This window comes from Camellia sinensis, chromosome 3 (assembly GCF_055761805.1).
Source record: "Camellia sinensis isolate YWXY chromosome 3, ASM5576180v1, whole genome shotgun sequence".
In the NCBI taxonomy this organism is placed as follows: domain Eukaryota; kingdom Viridiplantae; phylum Streptophyta; class Magnoliopsida; order Ericales; family Theaceae; genus Camellia; species Camellia sinensis.
Genome location: NC_138963.1, coordinates 135,086,685 through 135,104,548, shown reverse-complemented (window position 1 = coordinate 135,104,548; position 17,864 = coordinate 135,086,685).

Here is a 17,864-nt window from a genome sequence, read left to right as displayed (position 1 = left end):
TTAAGCTTGAGGTAGGGATTTTCTATACTCCTATATGACTATTAACTTAGTTATTTGTTTCGTATAAACATCTTTGTCAATTTGGGAGACTTTGAACAAACCTAGGGTTTTGGGTTAACATCAAAAGAGGGGTTTGCAAATGGATAGATTGAAAATGGTTTTGGGAATGAACATGAGGTTGTATTGTGACAAAATAGTTGATTTTGGCATTTGGGTTGATGTTTGGGAAATAGGGAAGTTTGCCCTAAAATGTTTCAAATATTTATTTTGTGTAAATAAATGAAATTGGTATTGTAAATGTGAAATTGGAAGATGTTGATATAAATGGTGGAATTGGATATGTATTGTTACTCACCTATGGAAATTTGGATAATTTATCTATTTTGAGATTGTATACCTGTTTAGAAATATCTGTTTCGGGCTATCGGTGGAAGATAGTTATGATTGTTGTAGAAATTGCATAAGGATTAGGTAAATTGAAACTAATTTCTCACCCGTTGTCATTGAATATGACTATGTCTTTAAATACATTGTATATGTATGGTGTTTGGGAGAAGATATGGGATGTACTCCATGTATGATTATGTCTTTAAATACATTGTATATGTATGATGTTTGGGAGGAGATAGGGGATGTACTCCATGTTTGGGAGAAGATGGGGGATTTACTCCATTGAATTAAGTTAGTCAGAGCGTCCAGGGTGAAAGTCCCGAAAATCACGATTATACATGGGTGCTGATTCCCGCTAACAAAATGTCCGCAAAATGGCAAATAGAAGTGATTGTATGATGGTAGTACTGGTAGAGACCTATTGATTTGTATTCTTAGTTTGGTTGTCCGAATGAAATAGAACTGATGTGATGAATTGAAATAATATAGTTAGTACTGCATGGTTTGCATAAGAATTATGAAATGGTTTATCAATGACATTGTAATTGCATATTACCCTTATATCTTCGTTAAGTTTCATATATTGTACTGGATTATTTCTATTGGGTTTTGGCTCACCCTATATGAGAAAACCATTTTCAGGTGTTGGTAATATGCCTCTGTCAAGGGCTTAGCTTGGGAGGATTGTGGAGCTGAAAGCTCATATTGTTTATTCTGTTTATATTCTGTATTTCTTATTTGTACAAGCCTAGGGCTTTATTTGTATTGAGCTTATGACGCGCCTTTGTTGTACCCAAGCAGTGGCTTGGAAAGATGTAAGCCATCCAGGCATATAACTATTCGTGTAACTTCCATTTTGTTATGAAGAATATATATTAAACTCTGATTAATGAAAGCTTGTTGTTTCAACTATACTACTGTTTATGGAATGGATTTATTGTATTTATTTTGGGGCATTACAATTTATCGAAAATTTACTGAGTAATTTACAAAGAATTTACTGAGAATTTACCGAGTAATTTACTAAGAACTTACTGGGAATTTACTGAGTAATTTTACTTAGTAATTCACTGAGTAATTTATTGATAATTTACTGAGAATTTGCTGAGTAATTTTTTAATAATTTACAAAGTAATTTACCAAGAATTTCATGAGAATTTCATGAGAATTTACTAAGTAATTTACTGAGAATTTACTAAGTAATTTATTTAAAATTTGTTAAGTAATTTACTAAAAATTTATCGATAATTTACTAAGTAATTTACAGAGAACTTACTAAGTAATTTACGGAGAACTTACTAAAAATTTACCGAGTAATTCATTAAGAATTTACTAAGAATTTACAGAGTAATTTACTGATAATTTACTAAGTAATTCACTGAGTAATTTATTAGGAATTTACTGAGTAATTTATTAAAAATTTGTTGAGTAATTTACTAAGAATTTACCTATAATTTACTGAGTAATTTACCGAGTAATTTACTGATAATTTACTTAGTAATTCACTGAGGAATTTATTTGGAATTTATGGAGTAATTTACTTAGTAATTTACTAAGAATTTGTTGAGAATTTACTGAGTAATTTACAGATAATTTACTACAAATTTACCGACTTATTTACTAACAATTTATGCGAATTTGCTAAGTAATTTTTTGATAATTCACTGAGTAATTTTATGTGAATTTACTGATAATTTACTGAAAATTTTCTAAGTAATTTACCAAGAATTTATAGAGAATTTACTGAGTAATTTTATGAATAATTTTATGAGAATTTACTAAGTAATTTACTGAGAAGTTACGGAGGAACTTACTAAGAAGTTACTGATAATTTACTAAGAAATGTATTGAGTACTTTCCTGAGATTTTACGGAGTAATTTACTATGTAATTAAGTGAGAATATACGGAGTGATTTACTGAGAATTAAACCAGCAATTAATTAAGAATTTATTGATTAATTTATTGAGAATTTGCTAAGAATTTATAGAGAATTTACTGAGTAAATTACTAAAAATTTATTGAGCATTTACGAAGTAATTTACTGAGAATTTTCTTGGAGTTTTTTTGAGAAGTTATCGAGTAATTCACTGAATAATTTACTGAGAATATACTGAGTAATTTACAAAAATTCTCTAAGAATTTGCAGAGAATTTACTAGGTAATTTACCAAGTAATTAATTTGAGAATTTGTTGAGTAATTTAATGACAATTTACTGAGAAATTATTAAGAATTTATTGAGAATTTACTAAGATTTTATTTAGTGATTTACTGAGTAATTTACTGAATAATTTATTGAGAATTTAATAAGTAATTTACAAAGAATTTGCTGAGAATTTATTGAGTGATTTTCTGAGTAATTACTAAGAATTTACTAAGTAATTTAAAAATAATTTGTTGAAGAATTTACTATGTTATTTATTGAGTAATTTACTAAGTCATTTACAAAGAATTTATTGAGTAATTTATAGAGAATTTATGTATAATTTACTGAGTAATTTACTGAGAATTGACTGAGCAATTTGTTGAGAATTTACTTAGTAATTTTGCTAAGAATTTATTGAGAATTTACTGACAATTTATCAAGTAATTTACTGAGTAATTCACTAAGAATATACTGAGAAATTTATTGAGAAGTTATTGAGAATTTACGGACTAATTCACGGACTAATTTACCGAGTATTTACTGAGAAGTTACTGAGAATTCATTGTGGAATTTACTTAGAAACTTACTGAGAATTTACTGGAATTTACTGAGTAATGTACAAAGAATTTTCTAAGAATTTTCTAAAAATTTACTCAGAATTTTTGGAGAATTTACTAAGAATTTATGGAGTAATTTCTTGAGAATTTAGCGAGTAATTTACAAAGAAATTTTTAAGAAATTTGCTAAGTAATTTAGTGAGAATTTACTGAGTAATTTGTTGAGTAATATACTGAAAATTTACTGAGTATTTGTTGTGTAATTTATTGAGATTTTACTATGAATTTACTAAGTAATTATGAGAATTTATTGAGTAATTTATTGAGAATTTACCAAGTAATTTTTTGAGTAACTTACTAATAATTTACTGAGAATTTGTTGAGTAATTTACTATGAATTTATTAAGAATTCAGTGAGTAATTTACTGAGAATTTACTGAGAATTTACTGAGTAATTTACTGAGAATTTACGGAGAATTTATCAAGTAATTTACTAAGAATTTACTGGGAATATACTGATAATTTACCTAGTAATTTACTGAGAATTTACAGAGTAACTTGCTGAGTAATTTACTAAGTGATTTACTAAGAATTTACAAAGTAATTTACCAAGAATTTATAGATAATTTACTGAGTAATTTATTAAGGAATTTACTGAGAAGTTAGTGAGAATTTATTAAGAAATTTATTGAGTAATTTGTTGAGATTGTACAAAGTAATTTATTGGGTAATTATATGAGAATTTACAGAGTAATTTACTGAGAATTTACCAACTAATTAAATGAGAATTTAATTATTAATTTACTGAGAATTTATAGAGAATTTATTAAGTAAATTACTAACAATTTAAATAGCATTTAATAAGTAATTTACGGAGTAATTTACTAAGAATTTTCTAGGAATTTTCTAAGAATTTAATGAGTGATTCACTTAGTAATTTACAAAGAATTTTCTAAGAATTTGCGAATAATTTACTGAGTAATTAGTTGAGAATTTACTAAGAATTAAACCAATAATTAATTGGGAATTTATTGATTAATTTACTGAGAATTTACAGAGAATTTACTAAGTAAATTACTAAGAATTTACAGAGCATTTACTAAGTAATTTACAGAAAATTTTCTTGGAATTTTTTGAAAATTTACTGAGTGATTCACTGAGTAATTTACTGAGAATATACTGAGTAATTTACAAAGAATTCTCTGAGAATTTGCAGAGAATTTACTAGACAATTTACTAAGTAATTAATTAAGACTTTATTGAGTAATTTAATGATAATTTACTGAGAACTTACTAAGTAATTTACTGAGAATTTACTAAGATTTTATTGAGTGATTTACTGAGAATTTAATGAGTTGTTCATTGAAAATTTATTGAGTAATTTATAAAAAAATTTACTGACAATTTACTTAAAATTGATTGAGTTATTGAGAATTTATTGAGTGATTATTGAGTAGTTTACTAAGAATTTACTATGTAATTTAAAAAGAATTTGTTGAAGAATTTACTGAGTTATTGTCACGACCCCATTCCGCCCCTAGTAGAATGCCGTGATAGCCAGTAATCCGAGATTACCGAAGGCCAACTTTCAAAATTCGCACACAATCAGAGGATAAATATATGGGGCTCACAAGTGCGGAAGCCATATATACAAATCTAATTAGTCCATAAGAGCTGTGCATAAGTCAAATGGAATGGCATACATCTTTACATAGCTTTACAACTTGAATACAACCAAAATAAAGTACATATTACATCTTGATAAAAGGCTTCTCGAGCCGACATATTCAAAATACATAAGTCCTCAAGGTTGCCGACATAAGTATTGCTGACATAACATGCATCAAACATCATCTTGCAAATAACACATCTCGGCGTCACCGCCTTCATGCTTGCTACCTACATATATATAAGGAGAGGGTGAGTTTGGATACTCAGTGAATGGTATAAGTAATAAAGGGGTTAAATGAATGATTCCCGAGGTCTTGTCAAAACAATACATATATCATAGCTTATTCAAACATGTACTTGGCATAACTTGTATCAAAACATGGGATAAAGCAAATTCATCAATCAAAACTTTCAAAGCTTCTTGGATGTTAAAACATCAACATATACTTGGGGTGATGACATTCCGGGCAAAACAAACCACCCGTTCAAAGTCCGTCGGTGGCAAAGATAACTCAACAAGGGTGCTACTTAGGCTTAACGTCCCCTAGCACGAAAGGACGGTGTGACTTGGGCTTAACGTCCCCTAGCACGGAAAGGACGGTGCTACATGGGCTTAGAGTCCCCTAGCACGGGAGGACTTGTGCTACAAATGCTTATAGTCCCCTAGCACGTACGGACTAGTGCCACAAATGCTTAAAGTCCCCTGGCACATACGGACTAGTGCCACAAATGCTTAAAGTCCCTTGGTACATACGGACTTCACATGTGTGCTACAAATGCTTATAGTCCCCTAGCATGTACGGACTAGTGCCACAAATGCTTAAAGTCCCCTGGCACATACGGACTTCACATGTGTGCTACAAATGCTTATAGTCCCCTAGCACGTACGGACTTTCCAAGAATGTCACCCAAAACAAAACTTATACTTGATACGCAAAACTTATGCTTGATACACAAAATAGGGGTAATCATTCATGCTTAACAAATACTTTTCAAAACAAAGCAAAGCAAAGCTTATCAAAACATTGTAACATAGCTTTATTAAAAATACCACTCACATAGTTCTTGGGACGTCGGAATCAAAGCAAAGGTCCAAGTCCTACAAACACATGGCAAAGTCTACTGAATGTACTTCTCAAAACAAGTCTTACATACATGCAAATGACCTCGGCGGTCCTTCAAACTAAGTCAAGACAAGGCAAAACATGCTGAAGTGAAACACTATTTTATATGTCGGGAAAACATGTTGGGTACTAACCAGGTCTTTGCCGAGGTCCCACACCTCATTGCCGTGGTGTGGTCCTGGTGGCCACATTCATGGAAATGAAGTCGGGAAAATCTAGGTTTCCCTCTTGATGAACATAAAGAACATGAACATGAAGAACATAAAGAACATAAAGAACATGAATGCTAAAATCATAACTTGTTTATACAAAAATCTGGGATTTCATGCTGTGAGTTCGAAAACATGGACCTGGGTACCCATACTTGAAGATCTTGGGAAAACAAACACAAAAACATGGATCTTAATGCAAGTTTTCGGATCAAATCATGACTTTTCTTCAAGAACACATGAATATCATATTCTCGTCTAAAACCGAACTTCAAAGCAATGCATAGCTTTCAAAACATGCTAGATCATGCAATGCAGCTAGATGAACAATAAGAACAGCAAGAGCAGATCAAGAATCTAATCTCAAAACACGGATCTAACGGCTCAAGGTGTGATGATCAAGCTTGGAATCTACTCTCACTCAAGAATTCTTCTACCTCTCTTCCTAGAGCTTCTCTCTCTTCAAAGGAAAAGATATGGAAATGATATGGTTTCTCTCTCTACCGGCTGATTTAACACTCAGCTCGAACACGTGGCACTACCGAATTGGTTCTCCTCAAAAAGGTGATTGAAAGACAAGACATGTGTAAGACAAAGTGTATTTAACAAGCTAGACAGCAAGGGCACTCCGGCTTTCAAAGACATCGGCTAAAGACAATGCATCGGCAAGTAAGGGAACAATGATCTCGGCTAGGATGGACAATGCTTGGCCTAGCTGTGCCACACCTCGGCCTAGATGCGCCACACCTCGGTCTAGGTCGTACCAATCTAGGAACAAGATCACTTGGGTGCAAGGATAACATCTCGGCCTAGATAATACACATCCTGGCCTTGGTGATAAACACCTCGGCCTAGATGGCGACATCTCGGCCAAGATGCCTTGGTGAAGGTGGAGGTCAACCAAAGTGGTTCCAAGATGGTTCTAAGCTTAAGGTGATCTCGGCTTGGATTAACCTAGGCTTAACATGACTTAGACTTGGCATGACTTAGGCTTGAGACAGTAAAGATGGAATAAAACATGCAACACACTTAAGCAAAACAAGGCAAGATTGGCAATGCAACTTAACATGGCAAAACATATAAATGCATGCAAGCATGACTAAGGCATGAATGTGGGTTGTTACAGTTATTTATTGAGTAATTTATTGAGTAATTTACAAAGAATTTACAGAGTAATTTACAGAGAATTTTCGGATAACTTACTGAGTAATTTACTAATAATTGACTGAGCAATTTGTTGAGAATTTACTGACAATTTAACGAGTAATTTACTAAAAATTTACTGAGAAATTTATTGAGTAATTTCTGAGTATTTATTGAGTAATTTACTGAGATTTTACTATGAATTTACTATGTAATTTATGAGAATTTATTGAGTAATTTTCTGAGTAATTTACTAATAATTTACTGAAAATTTGTTGAGTAATTTACTATGAATTTATTGAGAATTTAGTGAGTAATTTACTGAGTGTTTATTGGAAATCTACTGAGTAATTTATAGAGGAATTTACTAAGAAATTAGTAAGAATTTAGTGAGCAATTTGCTAAGATTTTATAGAGTAATTTACTGAGAATTTACCCAGTAATTAATTGAGAATGTATTGATTAATTTACTAAGAATTTATTGAATAAATTACTAAGAATTTAAAAAACATTTACTAAGTAATTTATTGAGTAATTTACTAAGAATTTTCTGGGAATTTTCTAAGAATTTAATGAGTGATTCACTTCTATTCCGATGTATCGAGAAAAAATGAGTAATTTCCTTAGAATTTACTAAGTAATTTACAAAGAATTTTCTGAGAATTTGGTGAGAATTTACTAAGTAATTAATTGAGAATTTACTGGGTAATTTACTGAGTAAATTACTAAGAATTATAGAGCATTTACTGAGTAATTTACGGAGAATTTTCTTGAAATTTTGTGAGAATTTACTGAGTGATTCACTGAATAATTTATTGAGAAATTGCTAAGATTTTACTGAGAATTTACTAAAATTTTATTGAGTGATTTACTGATAATTTACTCAGAATTTACTGAGTAATTTACAAAGAATTTACTAAAAATTGACTGAGTTACTGAGAATTTATTGAGTAATTTACTGAGAATTTAAAAAGAATTTGTTGAAGAATTTATTGAGTTATTTATTGAGTAATTTACTAAGTCATTTACAAAGAATTTTTTGAGTAATTTACAAAGAATTTATAGATAATTTTTTGAGTAATTTACTGAGAATTGACTGAGCAATTTGTTGAGAATTTACTAACAATTTACCGAGTAATTACTACGAATTTACGGAGAAATTGATTGAGTAATTTGCTGATAATTTACAGACTAATTTTCCGAGTATGTACTTAGAATTTACTGAGAAGTTACTAAGAATTCACTGCGGAATTTACTCATAAACTTGTTGAGATTTTACTGAGTAATTTACAAGGAATTTATTGGAATTTACAAAGTAATGTACAAAGAATTTTCTAAGAATTTTTTGAGAATTTACTCAGAATTTTTCGATAATTTACTAAGAATTTACAAAGTAATTTCCTGAGAATTTAACGAGAAATTTTTGAGAAATTTGCTAAGTAATTTAGTAAGAATTTACTAAGTAATTTATTGATATTTTATTGTGAATTTACTGAGTAATTTTTTAGAATTTATTGATTAATTTTTGAGAATTTACTGATTATTTATTGAGGAATTTGTTGAGTAATTTACTATGAATTTATTGAGAATTTAGTGAGCAATTTATTGAGAATTTACTAATAATTTACCTAGTAATTTACTCAGAATTTACGGAGTAATTTGTTGAGCAATTTAGTAAGAATTTACTGAAATTTTACTAAGTAACTTACCAAGGTTTTATAGAGAATTTTCTGAGTAATTTACAATGGAATTTATTAAGAAGTTAGTTAGAACTTATTAAAAAATTTATTGAGTAATTTGTTGAGATTGTACAGAGTAATTTACTGAGCAATTATATAAGAATTTACTGAATAATTTACTGAGAATTTACCTAGTAACTAATTGAGAATTTATTAATTAATTTACTGAGAATTTACTGAATAAATTGTTAAGAATTTAAATAACATTTACAATGTCATTTACTGAGTAATAAGTAAATTACTTAATGAATTTTCAATAAATTATTCAACAAATTCTTAGTAAATTACTCAGTAAATTCTCATTAAACTCTCAATAAATTCTTAGTAAATTACTTTGAAAATTCTCATAAAATTACTCAGTAAATTAACTGTAAATTCTTAGTAAATTATTTAACAAATTCTCAGTAAATTACACAGTAAATTCTCATTAAATTACTCAGTAAATTCTTAATAAATTACTAAGTAAATTCTCAATAAATTACTCGATAAATTCGCAACAAATTACTCAGCGAATTACTTAGTAAATTATCAGTAAATTACATAGTAAATTCGGTGTAAAATCTCAATAAATTACTCAATAAATTCTTAGAAAATTCACAAAAAATTATCAGAAAATTCTTTGTGAATTACTCAGTAAATTCTCAGCAAGTTTCTCAGTAAATTCCTTAGTGAATTTTCAATAAATTCTCAGTAAATTAGTAAATAAACTTTCTGCAAATTACTCAATAAATTTCTTAGTAAATTCTCAATAAATTCTTAGAAAATTACTTAGAGAATTTTTACTAAATTAATCAGAAAATTCTTACTAAATTACTTAGTCAATTTTCAGTGAATTCTTAAGAAATTATCAGGGAATTACTTGTTAAATTCTCAGTAAATTCTTTATAAATTACTAATTAAATTCTCCGTAAATTCTTTGTAAATTACTAATTAAATTCTCAGTAAATAACTCAGAAAATTATCAGAAAATTACTCAGTAAATTCTTAATAAATCACTCAATAAATTCTTAGTAAATTCTTAATAAATTACTCAGTAAATTCTTAGTAATTTCTCTGTAAATTCTTAGAAAATTGTCAGTAAATTACTCAGCAAATTCTCAGAGAATTCTTTGTAAATTACTTAGTACATTCTCAGTAAACTAATTAGTGAATCCCTCAGTAAATTCTCATAAAATTCCAAGAAAATTCTCAGTAAATTACTTAATAAATGCTCTATAAATTCTTAGTAATTTACTCAGTATATTACTCAGTAAATTCTTTGTAAATTCTCAGTATATTAATCAATAAATTCTCAATTAATTATTGGTTTAATTCTCAGTAAATTACTTTGTAAATTCTCACTTAATTACTCAATAAATTACTCCGTAAAATCTCAACAAATTACTCAATAAATTTCCCAATAAATTCTCACTAACTTCTTAGAAATTCCTCAGTAACTTCTCAGTAAATTACCCAGTAAATTCTTAGAAAATTAGTCAGTAAATTCTCTATAAATTCTTGGTAAATTACTCAGTAAATTCTTAATAAATTACTCAGCAAATTGCACCATAAATTTTGAGTAAATCACTCAGTGAATTATAAGTAAATTATTCAGTAAATTCCTAGTAAATTATCAGTAAATTACTCACTAAATTCTCAGTAAATTACTTAGTAAATTTACAATAAATCATAGTAAATTACTCGGCAAATTCTCAGTAACTTATTAGTAAATTACTCAGTAAATTATCAGTAAATTCTCAATAAATTACTCAATAATTCATAGAAATTACTCAGTAAATTCACAGTAAAATCTCATTAAATTACTCAATATGTTGTCAGAAATTACTCAGTAAATTCTTAGTACATTACTCATCAAATTCTTAATAAATTTTCAGTAAATTACTCAGCAAATTCTTTGTAAATTACTCAGTGAATTACTCCGCAACTCCTCAATACATTCTAAGTAAATTACTTAACAAATTATTCAGTAAACTGCCCAATAAATTACTCAGTAAATTCCCAACAAATTTGTCACGCCCCAAATTTTTAATTACTCGAAACATTACCAAGAGCCTGAAATTTAGGTCTTTTTTTTTTTTTGGGGTAAAAGGATCTATTACCCTTGAGTAATAGAAACATAATAGTACGTGTTCTCTTATGATGAATACAACAATAATAATAATACATGTCAAGCTCCCGCTACAGAGTTACAATTAAATAATTACAAACATCAAAGTACAATGAGATTACACACAAGATATACATGAACTTCCTAATCCTTCAACCACTCAATCTGAATTCTCTTCCTGTAAAAAAATGAAACAACAAGGGGTGAGCACAATTGCCCAGTAGGAATCTCATAGTTCCAAAGCAATAACCATCCTATAGATAGAAATGACCACGTATGCAAGTTGATACCATATAGTAGGTGACGTTTTGTAATTTCAAAATATCATACGTAGAGTATCTTTTGCTCGAAATTTATTTGAACATTTAGGAAAACCTTCAACCATCAAAACTATCCTTTTTATCAGAAAACCAAAAATCCTTTTGGAAACAACATGTTTAAGGAACCACATCATTTTATATTTATTAACCCATTCCAAAATATTCCTTATTAAATTTTCATCTTAACATTCCTCCTTTTTATTCCCATTCTCTCCTTTTACTAGTTACATTTATTATAACTCCATACCTCACGTTCATGTTCCCTTAATACTCAAAACAACCCTCATACACTCCATTCCCACCTGTCAATCTTTTATTGCTATAACTCTTTAACGTAGAAATCCAAGAACAATTACATCACATTCACATTTGCATTATCAGTTATAACTCAACACATCACAAGGATAATAAACCCTTTTTAATTCAATTTCTCAATTAATCACAAAGCAAAACTCTTAATCTTTCCTTATAGATGCAAACAACCCGGTGAGTTCTTTATCACTAACCCCTTATCCAATTACCATTTCATTATCCATTCTTTTCAAATAATTTCTATATGCATTTCCATTCCATACCAATTTACACATCAAATGGTAATTTCACAAGTTCATCACAAGTCACATATATCATCACTGACCTCAACACATTTCATAACACATTCTACCTTTTGCCGGCTTGATACGGCAGGATAGCAGGCACCCATTTAAAAGCACATTCCTCCTTTTGCCGGCTATTATACGGCATGAAGTGAACTCCCAAAAATCATTTTCTCAAAAACCATATCTTTTTCCGAAAACCATTTTCAACTTTTTAAAAACCATCCCCCATATTTGCCGGCTATTATACGGCAGGACGTGGGCACCCAAAAAGTATTTTTCCACTTTCGCTGGCTACAGTACGGCATGACTATGTGGACACCCAAAAATCATTTTTTCCACATTCGTTCAGTGATAAGCGTAGACAGGGCAATTGGGCATCTTGAATTCAAACCACCCCCACATTTACCAGCTATTATACGGACAGTCGTGGGCACTGAAAAACCATTTTTTCAATTTTTAAAACAATCCCCCACATTTACCGTCTATGATACTGTAACAACCCTCACCTTACTCTTGTCATACTTGCATACATTCATGCATGATCTTGCCTTGTTATATTGTTTTGAAGGTTTTGTCTTGTCTTGATTCGCTTAAAGTTGCTCGCATGATTTTGATCTTTGCTTGGCGTGTGTATGGCCGAGGTCGTCTTGAGCTTAGTTCGCCTTTGAACCCTTGTACTTAGAACTGTTTTGAGACCTTGGTCGACCCCCATCTTCACCTCGGGCATTTATTGCCGAGATGTTTTGCACCCAGTGAACCTTGTCCGCAGGCAGGTATGGCCCAGGCCGAGATGTGGCACACCCCGGCCAAGGTGTGGCACAGCTTAGTCAAGCGTCGTCCTCCCTAGCCGATGTTTTGTTATCCTGTTGCCGGATCCTTGATTTGAGCCGATGTCATTTATTGCCGATGTGTTTTACCGAGCTTGCTGCATACGCTTTGTCAGAGACTTGTCTTATCAATCAATCACCTTTGAGCTGAACCAACCCGATAGCGCCACGTGTCCGAGCTGATTGTTAAGACAGCCGGCAGACCTTGAAACAAAACATTTTTCTTGTCTCAAATCTTTGCCTTTAGAGAGAGAAGCTCTAGGGAGAAGAAGAGGAGTTCTTGAGTGAGAGTGATCTTCCAAGCTTGATCTTCGTGGTTTGATCCGTTGGATTAGAGTTTTGAGGTTAGAATCTTGATCTACTTTGATTGTTGTTGTTGATCATCTAGCTGCATTGCATGATCGAATCTGTTTTGCATGTCATGCATCGATTTGAAGTTGGTTTTGGAAAGAGAAAATGGTTTTTCATATGTTCTTGAAGAAAGTCTCGTTTTGATCGAAAAGTTTGGAACGAAAGCTACGTTTTTATGTTTGTTCTTGCATGACCTTCTTGTAAGGGTACCCAGGTCCATGTTTTGAACTCTTGCCATGAAACCTCAGATTTTTGTAACAAGTTTTGAACTTGCATCCATCTTCCTCTCGACCATGTTCATCATGTTCTTTGTGTTCTTCAAAGGGGAAACCCAGGTTTTCCCCGACTTTGCTTTTGGTTAAGGCCAGCGGGACCACACCTCGGCAAGGATGTGTGGGACCTCGGCAAAGACCTGGTTGGTACCCAGTGTGTTTTCATGAGGCGGGAGCAGTGTTTAAACTCACAGCATGTTTTGCTTTGATGTTTACTTGGATCTGTTAAGAATGCCGAGATCATTCGTATATAGGTATAGCTTGTTTTGAGAATGTGATTTGCCATGTGATTGTAGGGCCTTGGTCCTTGCTTTGAGTCTACACCTGAAGAACTAGGTGAGTGGTATTATTGATAAAGCTATGTTATACTTGTTTTGATAAATCTTGCTTGCTTCGTTTTGACGAAAGTGTTTTGTTAAGCATGAATGAATGGCTCTTGTTTTGATGTATCAAGTATAATCCTGGTTTTGATGTCATCTCTTGGAAAGTCCCTTGTGCTGGAGGACCTTAAACTTTCGCAGCACTAAGCATAAAAGGATACGGTCCTTGTTAAATCGGGCTACGGGCCTAAGTAACACAAGTCCCTTGTACTGGAGGACTCTAAACTTTCGCGGTACCAAGTGCATAAGTCCCTTGTACTGAAGGACTCTAAACTTTCGCAGTACTAAGTGTAAAAGGATACGGTCCTTTCTTGAAAAGATTACTATGTTAAATCGGGCTACGGGCCTAAGTAACACCAGTCCCTTGTGCTGGAGGACTATAAACTTTCGCAGTACCTTTGACTAAACGATTACAGATCGTACAGCCCTTGATTGATGAATACGGTTCATCCCTTGCTTCGCCGATGTTGTAATACTTGATTGATGAATACGGTTCATCCCTTGCTTCGCCGATGTTGTAATACTTGATCGATGAATACGGTTCATCCCTTGTTCGATAAAGTTTTGATGTGTTTCGTTTTGAAAGACTTCGGCTATATTAATGCAAAACTTTTATTTCTAGTACCATTCACTGAGTATCCAAGCTCACCCTCTCTATATATATATATGTAGGTGATGAGCAGGACGTCGGCGATGCCTAGACTGTTTTGAAAGCTTGTTTTGGATCCGTGCTTATGTCGACTTTATTTTGCATTCATGTCGGCGAATCTTGAAAATCATGCTTCTTGACTTGTATTTACTGTATTTTGTGTATGTCGGCTCGAGAAGCCTTTTGATCAAGATGTAACACATATTTTGCTTTGTTGTATTCAAGTTGTAAGATGAATGACATTTCATTTGATCTATGCACAGCTCTTATGGACCACTTGTATTTGATTTATTGCTTCCGCATTTGTGAGCCCCCTATATCCATACTCTGATTGTGTTTAGTCTTTTTGAAAGTTGGCCTTCGGTAATTACGGATTACTGGCCATCACGACACCAAACTACTAGGGGCGGTTTGGGGTCGTGACAGATACGAACGGTCGGGAGCATCGAAAAACCATTTTTCAACTCCCTGCGCGGGTACCAATCACAACACAGCCCAACCCAACACAACTCAACTCCACACAACACAACTCAACCAACTTAACACAACATAACCCAATACAATTCACATAGCACGCAACAAGATTCAACACAACCATTTCAACACAAAGCTTATATCATCCTTACCATTAGTAATTTCTTTTCCCCCAAGTTTGGTTCACATTATAACATAATTTAAAACATCAATATTGAGGGTTCAATCGTAACTTTTACATAAATTTGCAAACTCTTTAAAATTTCAATTAAACTTGTATATGTGTAATTTAACACTTCAATTTCATGATTCTACTATCAATTGAAGCGAAAACCATTAACCATCTTCATGAGCCAAACTAGGGTTTTTAAGAGAAGTTAAAGATTTTTAGAAAACACATTTTATTTCAACCCTTCTATTACTTTTACACCCAAACTCATGACCCAAGATCTTAACCCAACAAGTGAACTCAACTCCCTTAAAACCCTAACTCCCAATCTCATGATTCATCACAATATGCATAAAAATATAAACTTTTGTATTTATATAAAGAAAATACCACAAATCTATCCATAAACGAGGGTATTGAAAGAGAACTAGAAACCCCTACCTCTTGAAGCCAAGAGATGATGACCCAAAAATCAATGGCGACGAAACCATGAACCATTTGGACTAAAAGGAAGCCCTTGACGAGGTCTACACTTTTTCTCAAAGGACCATAGTGAAAAGATCACTCTAGGTGAGTAGATCTAGAGGTCTTAGTGCCAAAAGCTTGAGTTTAGAGAGAGAGAGAGAGGAGAACTCACGGTTTGAGAGAGAGGAAAGAGGAGAAAAGTGAAATGAAACTATGTTCGGAGCCTATTTATAGTAGTAGAAAAGTAGCCCTAAGGTCAATAAAATAATAGGCCCAAAACCCTCCAAAGGTAGGGCCCATTCAAACCCCAAAATCTGAAGAAAAAAAAAAAACACGCAAGGGTCGACCCTTCGGGCAGGGGGGTCGACCCTTCAGGTAGAAAAGACAATCTGGCACAAGCAAGGGGGTCAACTCTTAGACAGGAGGGGGTCGACCCTAATTTCCAGCAACTAACACACAGATTCTGCAATATAAGAGGGTCGACCCTTCCCAGACTGGTGTCGACCCTATATTCCAGCAACACTTCCAAAAACTTCACCAACAGGTAAGGGTCGACTCTTAGGAAGGCTGGTGTCGACCCCATAATAGAATTTCTAAGTTCCCAAACAACTTTTTGACAAGAACAAGCGCAAACAAACAAACCCAACGAGTTTAAATAGGATCATACTCCTCCAAAACCAACATTCAACAACTTCAAAGACTCCCAAAAATGAACATAAGGTAATTAAATACACTCTCCAATAGATTAAATGATGCGGGTGTTACAAAATTACTCAGTGAATTACTTAGTAAACTATCAATAAATTACTTGATAAATTCCTAGTAAATTTTCAGTAAATTACTTGATAAATTTTCAATAAATTCTCTGTAAATTATCGGTAAATTTTTAGTAAATTACTCAATAAATTTTCAGTAAATTACTTAGTAAATTATTCAGTAAAGTCTCAATAAATTATTCAACAAATTAATTTGTCAATTCTCAGTAAATTACTCAGTAAATTATCATTAAATTACTCAATAAATTTCCAGTAAATTATTTAGTGAATTACTATGTAAATTATAAGTAAATTATTTAATAAATTCTCAGTATATTCTTAGTAAATAACTCGGTAAATTTTTAGTAAATTGTCTGTAAATTACTCAGTAAATTATTGGTAAATTCGTAGTAAATTACTCAATTGATTTTGAGAAAATTATTCAGTAAATTCTCAATAAATTCTTAGTAAATTATTAAGTAAATTCTTAGCAAATTATCAGTAAATTATTAGTAAAATATTTGTAAATTACTCAATAAATTTCCCGTAAATTACTCGGTAAATTCTTAGTAAATTACTCGATAAATTTTCAATAAATTCTTTGTAAATTACTCAGTAAATTATCGGTAAATTCTTAGTAAATTACTGAATACATTCTCAGTAAATTTTCAGTAAATTCTTAGTAGATTACTCAATAAATTCTTAGTAAATTACTTAGTAAATTCGCAATAAAATCTTAGTGAATTACTCGGTAAATTCTCCGTAAATTCTCTGTAAATTACTCAGTAAATTTTCAGTAAGTTACTTAGTAATTTGCTCATCAAATTACTTTGTGAATTCTCAGAAAATTCCTCAGCAACATTTTTAGTAAATTCGGAGTAAATTCTCCAAAAATTCTCAAATTTTTTTTGGGAATTACACAGCAAATTACTCAGTAAATTCTCAGTAACTTTCTGTGTAAATTCCTTAGTGAATTCTCAGTAAATTCTAAGAAAATTTGTCAGTAAACTTTCAACAAATTACTTAATAAATTTCTCAATAACTTTTAATTAAATTACTCAGTAAATTCTCAGTAAATTACTCAGTCAATTCTTATTAAATTACTCAGTAAATTACTTAGTCAATTAGTCTGTACACTTTCAGCAAATTACTCAATAAATTTCTCAAAAATTACTTAGTAAATTCTTGGTAAAATACTTTGTAAATTCTCAAAAAATTACTTAGCAAATTACTCAGTAAATTACTCTGTAAACTATCAGAAAATTTCCAGTTATTTGTAAATTATTCGGTAAATTCTCAGTAAATTCTCTGTAAATTACTCAGTAAATTATCTATAAATTCTCAGTAAATTATCGGTATATTCTTTGTAATTTGCTTAATAAATTTTTTCTAAATTCTCAGTAAATTACTTAGTAAATACTCAAAAAATTCTTGGTAATTATTTTGTAAATTCTTAGAAAAGTGCTCAGCAACTTACTCAGTAAATTATCAGTAAGTTTCTTAGTGAATTACTCAGTA